The following is a 14,277-nucleotide window of genomic DNA, read 5'->3' on the forward strand; positions in this document are numbered from 1 at the left end:
AATAAAGAAGATCCCACTTGGAAGCCCATCTTCAACATTTCCTTGGATCGTATTCACATTTTTTCATTGCATGCTTTTGTCAAAATCATGGAGAAACTTGTATATGAATACATTTGCTTTGCTTATAGGATGCAACCAAAAAAAGAAGCCATTGCAACGTGTAGGAATGTAGAGCGAGTGCTATCAGAAATTGGGGTAAACAAGCATCAAGTGACGATTGAAAAAGATGAGAAGAGATCAGGAAAATCTGGTAACTTGTCAAAAAAGCCTTGCTTTGGAGGAGCAAAGGCTAGGAAGTTTCTCTCAGCACCCATCAATGAGGAGGGGAATATCATGGTTCGTAGGCTGCAGGACTACGATGGGTGGAAAAAGTTACATTTTGCAGTTTTTGATCCAAGTAATGGAGGAAAAACAAGATTGGCTAAAGCTAAGGTTTGGATAAGTCTTAACAAATTGGCTCCCTTACTTTGCAAGATGGTGTTTAACAATAAAGATAAGCAAGATTTTATCAATGTTGTGCATAGCTTCTACGAAAACATGGTGGAAGCATGGGGCAAAAGCTCTATCACACATTACATGGTGCGTACTAAGTTAATATTTTAAAATTGTATGAATTGTATAAACTATTGAGCATAGTTTTATTCATGTGTGATATGTGTCTTTGTAGCATATCCTTGAGGAACATGGGCCATACTTTGCAGAAAAGGGAAGCATCGGAATTTGGTCCACGCAAGGGATGGAAAATTCACATTGGATAGCATGTGGTGCATACTAAAGAAAAATTGATCATGGTGGAGGGGTGAATGGTAGCAATCCAATGATCCAATTGCTATCTTGGTGGTATAGGATTATAGTAGCGGATGAAGCTAAACTCTTGCAAAAGAGAGCAAATGAAACTGCTGATGAATCGGGTGCAGACATGATGGAATCACGTCGTATCACTAAAAGAATGCATTATGAAGCCTCAAGTGCCAAAGAAAACCATGCCAAGTGGCTAGAAACAAGACTTCGACAAGGCAACAAATGGGTTCGAAGAGAGCTAAGATAGTAAGACAAACAATGTGTTTAGTGTGAATGCAATTCATAGTTCAAGAGAGAAAGAGAGAGTGTGCATCTATGTGAATGAGTCTCATAGTTTAGGGTTATATAAAAGAGGGTTTCACTTTCTATCTTATTCATTGAGTTCTCACATCTCTTGTGCAGGAAAGGTGGCTAGGTCTAAGGTAGTTGCAAATAAGCTTTCAATCAAAGCCCCATATGGTGTTCAGCCCCTTGGAGCATCTACTAGCTCAGATGCACCCCCTTCTTAACCTAATCCACCTTCCTCAAGCCGCCCTCACAAGGGTCCTCCTCACCATCCCCATAAGAAACGCAAGTGGAAGCCAGGTACAGTTGCCTTGAGAGAAATCAAGAGGTATCAAAGCTCTTTTGATCTCATCATTCCGAACGCGAGCTTCTCAAGACTTATTCACAAGATTGTGCAAGACCTCTACCGCACAGAAAGCAGGAGGTGGTTTTTGGCACAAGGTTAGGATAGACCTGATCGCTTCACAAAAGAATGTCTTCATGCTCTATAGTGTGCTGCAGAGGCCTTTTTATTTGACTTGATGACTGATGCTCAACGTTGTGCAATACATGCGAAGCGCATCACTATAACTCCCAAGGACTTCCAACTTGTAAGAAATCTTCAAGCAGTGAATAATGCATTCCTTCCAATGGAATGAACACAGTTTGTAATGTTATCTTTTTTGGCATAGTGTTATCCTCGTGCATTGGACATATGACTATGTCCCAGTGCAAAACTATTGTATGCGCCCTTAAAATATGAATTAAAATTTTACACTTGTCCTTCACTCTCAACTTTGATTGTGCATCTTCGCTGTATTTTCAATTCTTACTTACAGTTTTTGTTAGCACTGTCAATTTCAATAGGAATAATATGCAAAAATTTGCAATTTCTTATTGTAGACTTTACTCCTGATCTCTTTGTATAGTCTATGTGGTGCAAAGTTTCTAAGGGCCAGTAGTCGTGATGTTCATTTCTCAATTATCAATCCATCCATAATTTTGGTGTGGGATAATTTTTAAAATACTAAACTGTATTGGAATGCGACAAAACTTCACACGCACACTCGCTAGTGGCCAAGAGCCCTTTTTTTTTTTGAAAAAAAGTGCCTGCATACCCCTGGTCCAAAGTCTGGCGTTTGGAGCCAGGAAAGTGGCTCGAGACGCCGGCCAGGAAAGTGGCTCCAAATGCCAGACTTCGGACCAGGGGTTTGCAAGCACTTTTTTTCAAAAAAAAAATTGGGCTCTTGGCCACCTAACGAGTGTGCGTGTGAAGTTTCGTCGCATTCTGATAAAAGGTTATGGATTTACGATCACACGATGGACAATGCGTATGAAGCTTCATTAACCCGATTTTGGAGTTTAAATGGGTTAAAAGTTCATTATTCTTCTCATTTTCAAATCTTTCTTTCTTTGCTTCCTCCATTTTCACATCCCCAACCTCTATCTCTTCTCCGTCTTGCCCTCCTTGAGCTTGCATGGCACGCACCAAGCAAGCATGTTGCCGTTTTGGCCCTGGGAAGACATCACGCCAAGGCCCGCCACCTAGAGCACAAGGTGGAGCCTCCTCTAGTGCAGCAATAGGTGCTCCCCATAGAGCACAAGGACCACCACAGAAGAAGAGGAGATGGAAATCAGGTACTATCGCCCTTTGAGAGATAAGGAGAATCCAATGTGAATACGAGCTTCTCATCTCGAAAAGTTCTTTTCATAAGGTTGTTCGAGAATTCATGCAAGACTTGGAGCTGAAAGGGGTGGGAAGATTTTGGCACGAGTGCGGGATGGCCCACCAGTAGGAAGGTGGACTGTTGCAGCTATGGAGGCCCTACAAATAGTTGCAGAGGGGATTCTCATCGACTTGTTCCATGATACACAGCTTGCGGCCATCCATGCAAAGCGTGTCACAATCACAAATAAAGACATAAACTTTATCATTTCGCCATAGTTTACTAGATTAATGATACAAGGTTTGTAATGAGTGTGATAGCGCCATAACATCTTGGAAGGCCAAAAAAATTTGTATACACTGCCACATTGGAATATTTATTTATATATACATAATATCTCATGCGAGGTGTACTGAATTCAAATGATTGAGTAAAGTTGTTTTGTTTTGTTTCTTGAAATGCACGACTCTTAATTTTTGTTTAACGTACGAATGCATCAAAAGTTACAGTAGGTACGGATACAAGTTACATTATTGCTTATGCACAATTACAAGTGTAGTACTATGCGTTGAATTATGTTAATGTATGCGGATGCGTCATTCACGTATCACACATTATCGTCACACTTACACAATTGCAAGTACAGATAGTCAGGGTAACTGATGTTGTCTCTCCCTCCAGGCTTTTAACCTGAAGCATTAGTTATTTTTCAGCATTAGTTCCTTGAGCAAAGAAGAACAAACAGTGCTCCTAACTGTACAAACACAAGCATTCCAGTGGTCATTTATATGGCCAACTGCTAAGGTATAATTCCTTCTCTTTGAATACATCCAGCATTCGATCCGGGATCAATTTCGACTTGGCGAGATCCCAAGGGTTTCGTAAGCTGAGTTGCTTGTTTACCCTCTTTCCTTGGGTTAGGGTTTATACCCTGTTAACCCAAATTAACAAATACCTTGGGTTTCCTTACATTAAGGTCAATAAATCTTGGACAACCCCATTGTCCTCACTTGATTGGTCAATTGCTTGCTAGGCAATTCATAATTTCCCTAACTTGGCAAATCAACCCAAGGAAGGGTGATGTAGCAGGATGTCTACTCATCCTTTAGATAATTAGACTTGTACTTAGAACCTGCCAACCCTTGTTCTAAGGAGTGGCAATACTATTTTGTGGTTTAGATACAAAACCATGCGACGTTGCAACTTGTTGCACGAGATAGGTGTCGCACATGACTTGTGGGATTATTTCTCCCATCACACGATATTCCTTGGTCAAGATGTAGGGTTTGGGAGTCCTCTTGACCCAGCCCAACCCTAACCCCACTAGGCCGATAACGTTTTGGCCCTAGGGTTCCTAATTTCCTTGCGGAAATTTAGCATTCGGTCATTTGATCCTTAGGGTGAGAACCCTAGATCGTTCTTGCATAGACGTTTAACTAACCCTAACATTCCGTGAATGTGGGTAGGATCTTTGGGATCAGAAATATTGTGTTGGCGACCTAAGTGCGATACTAGGCAGAATTTGAACGTAACTTAACCCTACATAGCACTTTGAGGTGATCGTCATATACAATCTAATCGTACCTATGATTTTCATGTGAGCTACTTAACTATATGTGAATTACTTGGTTGATTAACTAACCCACGATTAGAGACGATCATCCCTTTTAAAGATGCAAATACTTCCTTCTAAATGATGTAAATAATTGCAAGATATAACTTTCCATGCAAATATGCAATTCATAGACTTTTTGCTTCTATGCAGCTATAAGATCTACAATGATCGTTACTTTTCCTTACCTAAACTATAATGATTGACAATTCAGAGCTAACTTGTATAAATCCTACGTTGATGCAACGAAATCAAAGCTTTAATATTTTTGATGAAGATGCATTCAAACTTGATAGAAGGACTCCATGCATGAGCAAATACCATGAGTCTAATATTAAGTTAATCCTTCCTTTAGCACTTGACCTGACCTAAAATGCAACCATCTTCGCAGGCAATTTGCAAAGTTCGTAATTCTTTTCCATGCATTGTGACGATTTGGACATCATTCAATGTGAGTCTAAGATTATCCTCTATATGAACCACGACCATGAATTTAATTCCTAAGTGCATCATGTGACATAAGCTCTATCCTTCTTAGCACGATATCATCTTCTAAGTTATGCATTATGCATTCAAGAAGATTGCAACTACCCTTGTCCACAGGAGTGCAAGCAATTCCAATTTTCGACATGCACTCAACTTTGTAAATCGAATGAATAAATGCATTTATAACTTCCCTATGAAAATTAAGCATGCCTAATGCATCCTTTCATGAGGAATTAATTTTTAAGAACCTGGGCATTGAGGTTCGGAGTGTTGTCCACACGTGCATTTGGGGTGGAAGCTCCCGCGTGTGCACCTCTCGTCATTTTCTTGGGAGCCATTGATGAATTAAATCTCGGTTCATCAACTTCCTCTTGGCCCTCTTTACGCGTTACGAAGCTACTTTTGTCCGGGGTTCCCTTCTTCTGTGTAGGAATGAATAAGGCTTATGGATTTTTGAAAAACCCGAGAGGTGTGGATGAATAAGGCTTATGGAAGCCTTGTTTAGAAGCTTCTAAGCTTCTGTCCACGACAAAATGATGTGGGGGGAAGAAAATGGATGAAGAGGATGATGGGGAGGATGATGATGATGATGACGAGGATGGTGATGATGATGATGATGGTGGTGAGGAAGGTGGAGGCGGCAACCTAGCAGCATGAGGGCAGCGTGGCGGCGATGGCGGGCAGCACAGCAACACTTCTCTCTCTCTTCTCTCCCCCTCCCTCAAGCTTGGGGAGGGGGTGGTTTTATAGGAATAAGGGGGGGTGGGGGGGTGGGGGGGGGGGGGGGGGGGGATAGCCACACACGTGGCTAGTTTGCATGCTCCCCTCCCTCATGCTTCTCCAATACCTACTCCTCTCACACTCCCTCTCACACACCTACACCCACTCCTCTCACACTCCCTCTCCCCCGCCATGCAACGGCTGAAGGGGAGGGGGTTATTATAAAAACATTTGCCAAAAATTTATCCATTAAACCCTTTTTTTCCCCCTTGAAAGGGGTGTTCTCGTGGGAGCTATGGGTTTTTAGCCACAGTCTTCCATACATGACGCGGGCTGGAGTTCGTTGAATCACGCGGAATAAGCACTTAGCCCAGGGTCTTTTTGTCATGGGGAGGTCACTTGAAATTGCTCTTGCACGGTGTGTGCAGGGTCTAAAATCATTAATATTTCGTGCAAAAATATTACAACCTTCTCCAAGCTAGATGTCACAGGTATCGCTTGAAAAGGTCCGAAATTGGTCAAAGCTTAAATTTTCATGATTATTTATTGCCCTCCTGGTGAGCACTTCTTATGGAAGACCACTAAATCTACAATAAGGTTACCAATATACTCCTTTAGAGCTAAATCCTTCCGTCGATCCGCATGTCAAGCTCCTCCTTGCCTTGATGCAAACTCATCTATATACAGTATGTCCTGAATGACAAAGTCAAATCAAACAATATATTTAGTGACTAACCTAGAGTTATCAGAAAGCAATGAAACTTAACGGTAGGGTGCGTTGGGTCCCCGGGAGTCCACCGCTGAAATCTTGGTAAAAAATGATGCCTGCAGACAGCTGCCCTATCTGAAGTCTAGTATCTAGGGCCACTTTCTACCACCGGTGAAATCTTGGCAAAAAATGATGCCTTCAGCTACCTTGTTCGAAGTCTAGTGTCTGGGGCAATACCTGCAGCTGCCTTGTCCGAAGTCTGGCATCTGGAGCCACTTCCCTAGACGCCAAACTTCGGACAGGGCAGCTATAGACATCATTTTTGGCCAAGATTTCTTCGGTGGACTCCGGGGGACCCGACGCACCCCTACCATCAAGTTTCATGGCATAAAAATATATGGTTAGAAATCTCACCTTCTCCAGATCATCTTGTATATTCATTTCCTCGTGTGTCAGGGAGGCACCTCTTTGGGCAGAAGGATCTACAAACTCCTTGGTAGGAAGCTGGGGCCTTGGTCCGAACAAATCATACTATAGTCCTTCAAATTGACCATCTGACACAAGTTAATCTTCTTCAACCGAGGTAATATGCTCCTGTGCTGCTATGATGGCACTCACAGTATCTAAGCTTGTGCCATCATATCTTCCAATATCTACCATTGTCGGATACACATCCATGTAATCATAATCGATCAGGTCTTCCATTGAATCCCTGACTAGGATAGAAAACAACTCTTCTTCCTTCATTTCCAAGTATTGCAATATATCTGATAGAAGCAAGTATTGTACACCATCTACTTCAATGGGTGTCAAGAAGGCAAGGTTGGGTTTGTCGACTTGTGGCTGTTCTGAAGATGGCACCATGAGAGCCAACCCTTGCTCTGCCACCACTTGATGTTCCTCTTCAACATTTATGAGCTCTTCAATCAGTTCTTCTCCCATGTATGTGATAGAAACAACCTGTGGAGTTGTATCTTCATTGCTCTCCTCCTCTAGGGGTGTATCCAATGCAAGGAGGTAAATTGCTGGAGCCCCAAGAGGAACACCAAGGAAAAGGGAATTATCTTGTAAGAAAATCTATTTTGTAACATCAACAAGCTTTTATTTCATTCTTTTGATCATCAAAACAAAGAAAACAACAATTCTTCACGCAGCATCATAGTAGATTTCTGCCAGGATTTGATAGAATCAACCATAATCTTCAACATCTTCATAGAATCCACCAATATAACAAAGAACACAAAGGAATACACCATCTTTTGAATGGAAATCAATCACATAGTATTCATCTTCAATGTCTTCATAGTTCTTTCTCTCAATCTCCCATATGCAGTTACACTGTTTTGATAGAATTGGCTCTCTCTGGCTCTCTCTGGCTCTCTCTCTCTCTCTCTCTCTCTCTCTCTCTCTCTCTCTCTCTCTCTCTCTCTCTCTCTCTCTCTCTCTCTCTCTCTCTCTCTCTCTCTCTCTCTCTCTCTCTCTCTCTCTCTCTCTCTCTCTCTCTCTCTCTCTCTCTCTCTCTCTATCAATAGTACATCATCTCCTCACTACAATGCTCTCATAATAACCCTCAATAATCCTTCTTAGGTTGTGGGTGCACCTCCCAAGATGTATGTCTGATATGAAGAGTCACCAGAGCCACTACAGTGTCTTTTCAAAGCTCACTATTGTCATTGTCACTTAGTCTTCTCTTCAGTCTTTAGCAGCTATTTCTTCCACATGTTTTAGCTCTTTTAAACTTAGATTCATCCTCTCCAAAGGTTAGAAAACTTTCCCAAAGTCACACATACATTCTACAGAACACTTACAGAAGGTCTACAGAACAGTCACAGTACATCACCAGAACAGCTACAGTACAAAGACATAGCAGAGACAGAGGCTCTACAGAGGGTCTACAGAAGGTTATCGGAATCTCATAACTCATACTCAAACCATTCCAAACTATCAAAAACTATTCAATAAGCTTTCAAAATATCTCAATCTTCATCAATCATCAATCCATGCTTCATACAGAAGACAATCAAAACAAAACAGAAGCTATACAGAAGGTATACATAACCAATCAGAACCTATCAGAATATCACAGAACCTTATATCTCCAATGAGAATCATCATGAACTTCTAAAACATAATCAATATCACAGCTACAGTACAGAGACAGAGGGTCTACAGAAGGTTATCGGAATCTCATAACTCATACTCAAACCATTCCAAACTATCAAAAACTATTCAATAAGCTTTCAAAATATCTCAATCTTCATCAATCATCAATCCATGCTTCATACAGGAGACAATCAAAACAAAACAAAAGCTATACAGAAGGTATACATAACCAATCAGAACCTATCAGAGCATCACAGAACCTTATATCTCCACTGAGAATCATCATGAACTTCTAAAACATAATCAATATCATCTAAAAAACTCTCAAATACTTCCATTAACAACCATACATCACTCTAAATCCATAAAAAATCAATCATTCAGTCCTCAAAAACAACAAAAATCAGTCAAAAATTCAGTCTTTTTCCACTCTCAACATATCCCCACACTTACAAAGGAAGCGTCCTCGCGACCTAAGGAAAAAGAAGAATATAAGTTCACTAAAGAGCTCAATTTTATCTTCTGTCAGATCTTCAATAATCTTGCCAAAACATGACCCCAACTTATCACCTGTATCTGAGAGAAAATACTACTAAAGGAAAACTTCCATTATTCATTAACTCTTCTGATTGATTATTTAAAAGCCATAACAAATTTGTAAAGGATATAAGAGGTTCTCTTCAGCTTTCCACCATAGGCTTGTCATCGACCACCAGCAATCTTTTAAAAAGAGCTTTCGAACAAGTTATTCGCAATCAACACGAACTCATCACATACAATTAAGACAACACACACACAGACACTAACACAACCATCTGAATGACACCTCCAAAAATAGATATATCATTAAGAATCATCCAAGATACATTGCAAAGGCATCAATGAAGATGATCCCTTTTAAAGGCTTGGTGGTTTCGGAAGCGATCCATGGAGAAGGATTCATCTACAAATGTCTTTGGAGGATTTTGAAAGAACTGCAAGCAGCACATCCTTTCCAACAAGACAAGGTTTCTGCTAGGGAGACATAGGGCATGAAAATACAGGACATCCAACTGGTGGGAGTCAACGTTCACATTGACATTCATACAAAGTTTTGGAATGGCCTTTTGATCATTATGGGAATGCCTATGCATGTATGATAGATACCAAGCAAAATGAGTTGTCAATCTCACAAAAGGATCCAGAGATTGTGAATATTGGTGAGCAAAATGAAGGTAGTTCGGGTATACTTGACTGGCAGTTGTCCAATCTCTTGGAATTATTGGCAAGTTATCTAAGGTCATGTAAGAAATCACTCGAGCTCCATCCTCTTCTTCTTGGAATCTGCTGATCAAACCCTTCATATTCACTAACCAACTGAGGGGGTTGAGAGATAGAAGTGGCAGGAGATGGAAGTGGAATAAGTAAAAGTGGATGAAGAGATGGGTAGGAAAAATCATAAAAGGAGGAATAGGTTAAAGGAGTGGCTGAAAATTTTAGGGAATCAGTTAGGAAGGGTGTTAATTGATAAATAGGAAAGGTAGAAGGTACATGGATGGATGGAGAATGACATGGTGGAGAATGGAAAAATACTCTATCTTCGATAAAAGAGCAATATGTAAATATGGGAATTTGAGGAAAAGATTGAGGTTGGAAAAGAAGGGGTAAGATTGCTGTTGAATTGGTTTGATAGAGGGAAAGATATGTATCATAACGGTGAGCCATTTTTTGGTAATATAGTAGGCTAGGAACAGAGGGATCTAAGATAGATCTTCTTTGATAGGCATAAAAAAAGGTTGAATCAAATGGATTATTTTTGGAAAGGTGAGCTAAGAGAGCCACCCTCAGTTGGTTAGTGCTCTGGACATAGGTAGAAGCTGTGTTCTGTCGTTGATTCAGGACCACAGAATCAATCATGGAGTGCCAGGAATTATCAGGGCAAGTAGCCACTTTTGAGGAGTAACTCTAGAACATGTCATCTATTCGCAACTCCAAATAGTTGACATACAAAACAACTTGTAAAACCACATCTCCCACATACCAGGCCATATCCACTTCATCTGGAATCAATAAGTCTCCTCGTAGATACATATATGATAGCAACATGGTATCTGTAGTGACAAAATCTTCAAACACCATACGGACCACTTCTGTTAGCAACTCAGGAGACCAAGCCCCACTCCAACCATCCTCTAGAAGAGGAAGATCCATCGTTGAAAGCTTCATGTAAAATGCCAACTTCTGTAATTGATAGTGGACAAAGAAAGAATGGTCCGGAGGAACATATTCCTGGAAATGCTCAAAGGTAGACCATAGCAGATCCATCCTAGACTGCAATCTTTCCACTTTATCTTGGAATAAAGGACACAAGGTAGCCTGTCTCTAGAGAACTGCCAAGTCTTGCTATGAGAGAGAAGGGATCAAGGGAACATTAGGGCTTGGAGGAATAGACTGTGACTGCACCAGTTGGTCTTGCAACTGCTTGATTTGGGAAGCTTGTGATTCCACTGTGTCATTAGCAATCTGTAAGGCTGAGAGTTTTACATCTAAGAGAGTTTGAAACTCTTGTGCTTCGGTGGACATCCTCTCCTTCTCCTCTGAGATTCTAGTGACCTCTGATTGAGCCTCTATTAATTGAATCTTCAAAGAAGATATCTCATCTCTTTGGGTTTCAATCAGTTGGGTTTGTTGCTCCATCTGCTTAAACAGATCTGCAAGGATATCTTTAGCAGAGGCTAACTCTGATGTTTCCTTATGCAATTGGTCTTTAGACTGCATCAGTTCTTCATAAAAGGAAGCATATAGCTGTTGAACACAGGCTGTCACTGACAGTTCAATTGAACTCTGGATGTCTTTACATAGAAATGGAATGGCATCTCCTGACACCACATTGTTCAGTGAAGGTACTGATATGTCCAAGGAACCTTCTTGATATGCTCTGAACAGGTTGTTACATGTGAGATAAGCAGGGAGATCACTGCCAGATGTAGCAGGAATTGTAACAGAAGGAAGAACTGAAGGAGCTTTATCTGCCACCCGCTTCAAGCGTTTGCGCTGTATGACCAGGGGAGGAGGAGAATCCAGATCCTCTATATCAATTGGTTCGGACTATTCTAAAGGTGGAGGAGGAGGTACTGGATCAGATGGAGGAGGTGGAGGCACACTCTACTTTAAACCTGAGTAGGTCAAGAAGGCAGACATGTAGGATCCATAGGTGACATTAGTAACATTGCCCCTAGTTACTTTAACAAAATGTTGATCCATCTTGGTGAGTAGGTAAGTGCTCCAATCAATAGCTAATCCTTTTAACACCATCCTTGAAGCTGTAAAGAGCTCTTTGGACAAGTAATGGGATGGTGTTTTGGCACGCATAAACCTATATTGGAGGAACTGGCAAACCAACTTCCACACAGGATCAGTAATCGTGGAAAAAGAGACTCCTAAAGTGTTGATCACTTTCTTAACATCCAGAATTTCCTTGGTTTGTTTCTGTAACAGCTTCAAAATATCATCATTAGAGAAGAGCTGGCGAGCTGTAACAAAAGGCTCTCCTTTGTAGGGAAGAGACAGAGCCTTCCCTAACCCTCGAGGTGTCAAAGTCATGGAAGTACCATGGACCAGTCCCGACTTCTTGCTGTATGAGGCCAAGAACTCATCACACATGGATGGATCTTCTGGAACCAAGGGAAAGGAGGCAACTACGAAAGTCACGAGTCATGCCTTCGTGAGAGGCTCAAAAGTGAGTAGGGAAGAGTAATCCCTACTGACTAGTGGGACATATTGGATAGGGGGAGGAGCGTGAGGCGTCATTCAGATGGTAGATTAAGGGGATAATGAAAATAAATAAAGCTCACAAAATAAATACCTGGAAGGGGTGTGTATGCAAGGGCCTGAAGGCGCATGGAAGAGTCCCCCAAAAGCAATGAATCCAGTCAAACAAAATCAAAGACCACTGACTGAACAACAAAGACAACACCTTAGTGGGTTTTATAATTTGTAATGGATTTATATGTTTATTTGTAAATTTTATTTTTTTTGTTTTTTTTTTTTAAACTAAGGTAAGTTTTTAAGGTGTATTTGTTGTGGTTTTATAGGGTGGTGTGGTTAATTTATTTTATTATGTGTGATGGTTTGGGTTATGTCTGTTTTTCCGTTTATGTTTTGTAATAAATTGTATGTGGTCGTCTGTTTTTTTTATTTGTTTTCAAAAGGAATAATAATTAAATATGGATATGTGATGAAGGAAAAATAAATTACAGCCATTTAGAAAATATCGACAATTTATGTTATGAAAATAAGATTTGGATTTTTATGTTTAATCTGTTTTGTTTTTTTTTAAAATATTGGTGCTTTGTATGAAAATATTTTAAAGTGAAAAATGAATGGAAAAAGGTTAGGGAGGGTGGGTGGAATTTTCTAGAATTTTTTTGAATTTTTTTACTAATTTTAAAGGAATTTTTCATTTTTAGGTAATTGTGAATAAATTGTCAAATATTTAATTTTATGTAATTTTAGTGGTGGAAAGTTTCACCTGTCAAATTTCCAAAAATTTGCAGAAAGATAAGGGAATTTTTAGAACATTTTCTACAATTTTTCTGAGTTGAAATGAATTTATAAATTAACTAAATCAATTAAATCAGGGAAAGCAGCTTAGTTTGGTAAGTAGGATCAAATCAAGTAAGCTAAGTCCTGTTAGTTTGGGTAAATCAGGTCACTCAGACTAAGTCAAGTCAGGTTAGTCAAGGGGGACTAGGTTAGTCTAGGTTAGTCTAGGTGAGTTAGGTAAGCTAAGTCAAGTCTAACTAACCTAGATTAGGCTAACTAACCTAGGGTTAGTTAGTAAGGTGGGGACTAACTTGAGGTAGGTTAGGTAAATTAAGGTTAGGTGAACTCGACTAGGGTTAATTGACTAAACTAAGGTTAGTTAACTAGACTAGAGTGAACTAACTAAACTAAGGTTAAGTTAACTAGTCTAGGGTTAATTAACTAAACTAGGGTTAGGTTAACTAGTCTAGGGTTAGTTAACTAAACTAGGGTTAGGTTAATTAGTCTAGGGTTAGTTAACTAAACTAGGGTTAGGTTAACTAGTCTAGGGTTAATTAACTAAACTAGGGTTAGGTTAACTAGTCTAGGGTTAGATTAACCTAAGTAAGATTAGATTAACCTAATTAAGGTTAGTTAACCTAATTAAAGTTAGTGTAACTTAATTAAGGTTAGTGAACCTAAGGAAGGTTAGTGGAACTAACCATTGGGGACAGTTAGGAGGAGGAGGAGGAGGAGGAGGAGGAGGAAGGAGGGAGAAGGAGGAAGCGCGGGAGGCGCTGCTACAGGCGGAGAGGGCGGAGGAGGAGGAGAGGGCCGCTGGGGAGACGGCGGAGTGGTCGTGAGGAGGACGAGGTGGCCGCTGGGAGCGAAGGCGGCGAAGGCGCATGGAGGAGGGCCGTGAGGAGGAGGAGAAATGGCCAGAGGAGGAGGAGAAGCGGCATGAGGAGGAGGAGAAGGGGAGTGAGGAGGAGGGGAAGGCTGTTGCTGCTGCAGAGGGGAGGTCAAGGAGGTTGAGGAAGAAGAAGAGGTGAAGGGAGGAGAGAGAGAAGAGAGGGAGGGAAAGAGTGAGAAGAAAAAAAGGAAGGAGAGAGAAGAAGAAGAAGAAGAAGGAGAAGGAGGGACAGGAGAAAGGAGAGGGAAGAGGAGGAGAAGGAGAAGGGAGTGCCCGAACGGTCATCAACAGGTACGTAAGGGTTTTTTTATTTTGTTTTGTTTTGTTTTTTTTGTAAAAAATTTGTTTAAATGCATTTTTGTTTTCTAATGGGATTTTGGGTTTTTGTGTTTTCTTCTGTTTTTGGTTTTGGTTTTAACAAAATAGAGATTAACTTGTTGATGTGTGTGTGTGTGTGGTATGCCTTTGTTTTTTTTTCGATATAAAAAAAACTTTTTTA

At 40.5% G+C, this 14,277-nt stretch overlaps 1 protein-coding gene across 1 annotated transcript in view; it reads right to left on the minus strand.

Moving 5' to 3' along the window:
- The window catches only part of LOC148023169 (protein ASPARTIC PROTEASE IN GUARD CELL 2-like), a 57,316-nt gene that overhangs the window by 28,517 nt on the left and 14,522 nt on the right, over positions 1-14,277 (minus strand). The gene's annotated exons all lie outside the window — the stretch shown is intronic.

This window comes from Lygodium microphyllum, chromosome 16 (assembly GCF_053477565.2).
Source record: "Lygodium microphyllum isolate KBCC chromosome 16, Lygodium_microphyllum_v1.1.10, whole genome shotgun sequence".
Taxonomy (NCBI): Eukaryota; Viridiplantae; Streptophyta; class Polypodiopsida; order Schizaeales; family Lygodiaceae; genus Lygodium; species Lygodium microphyllum.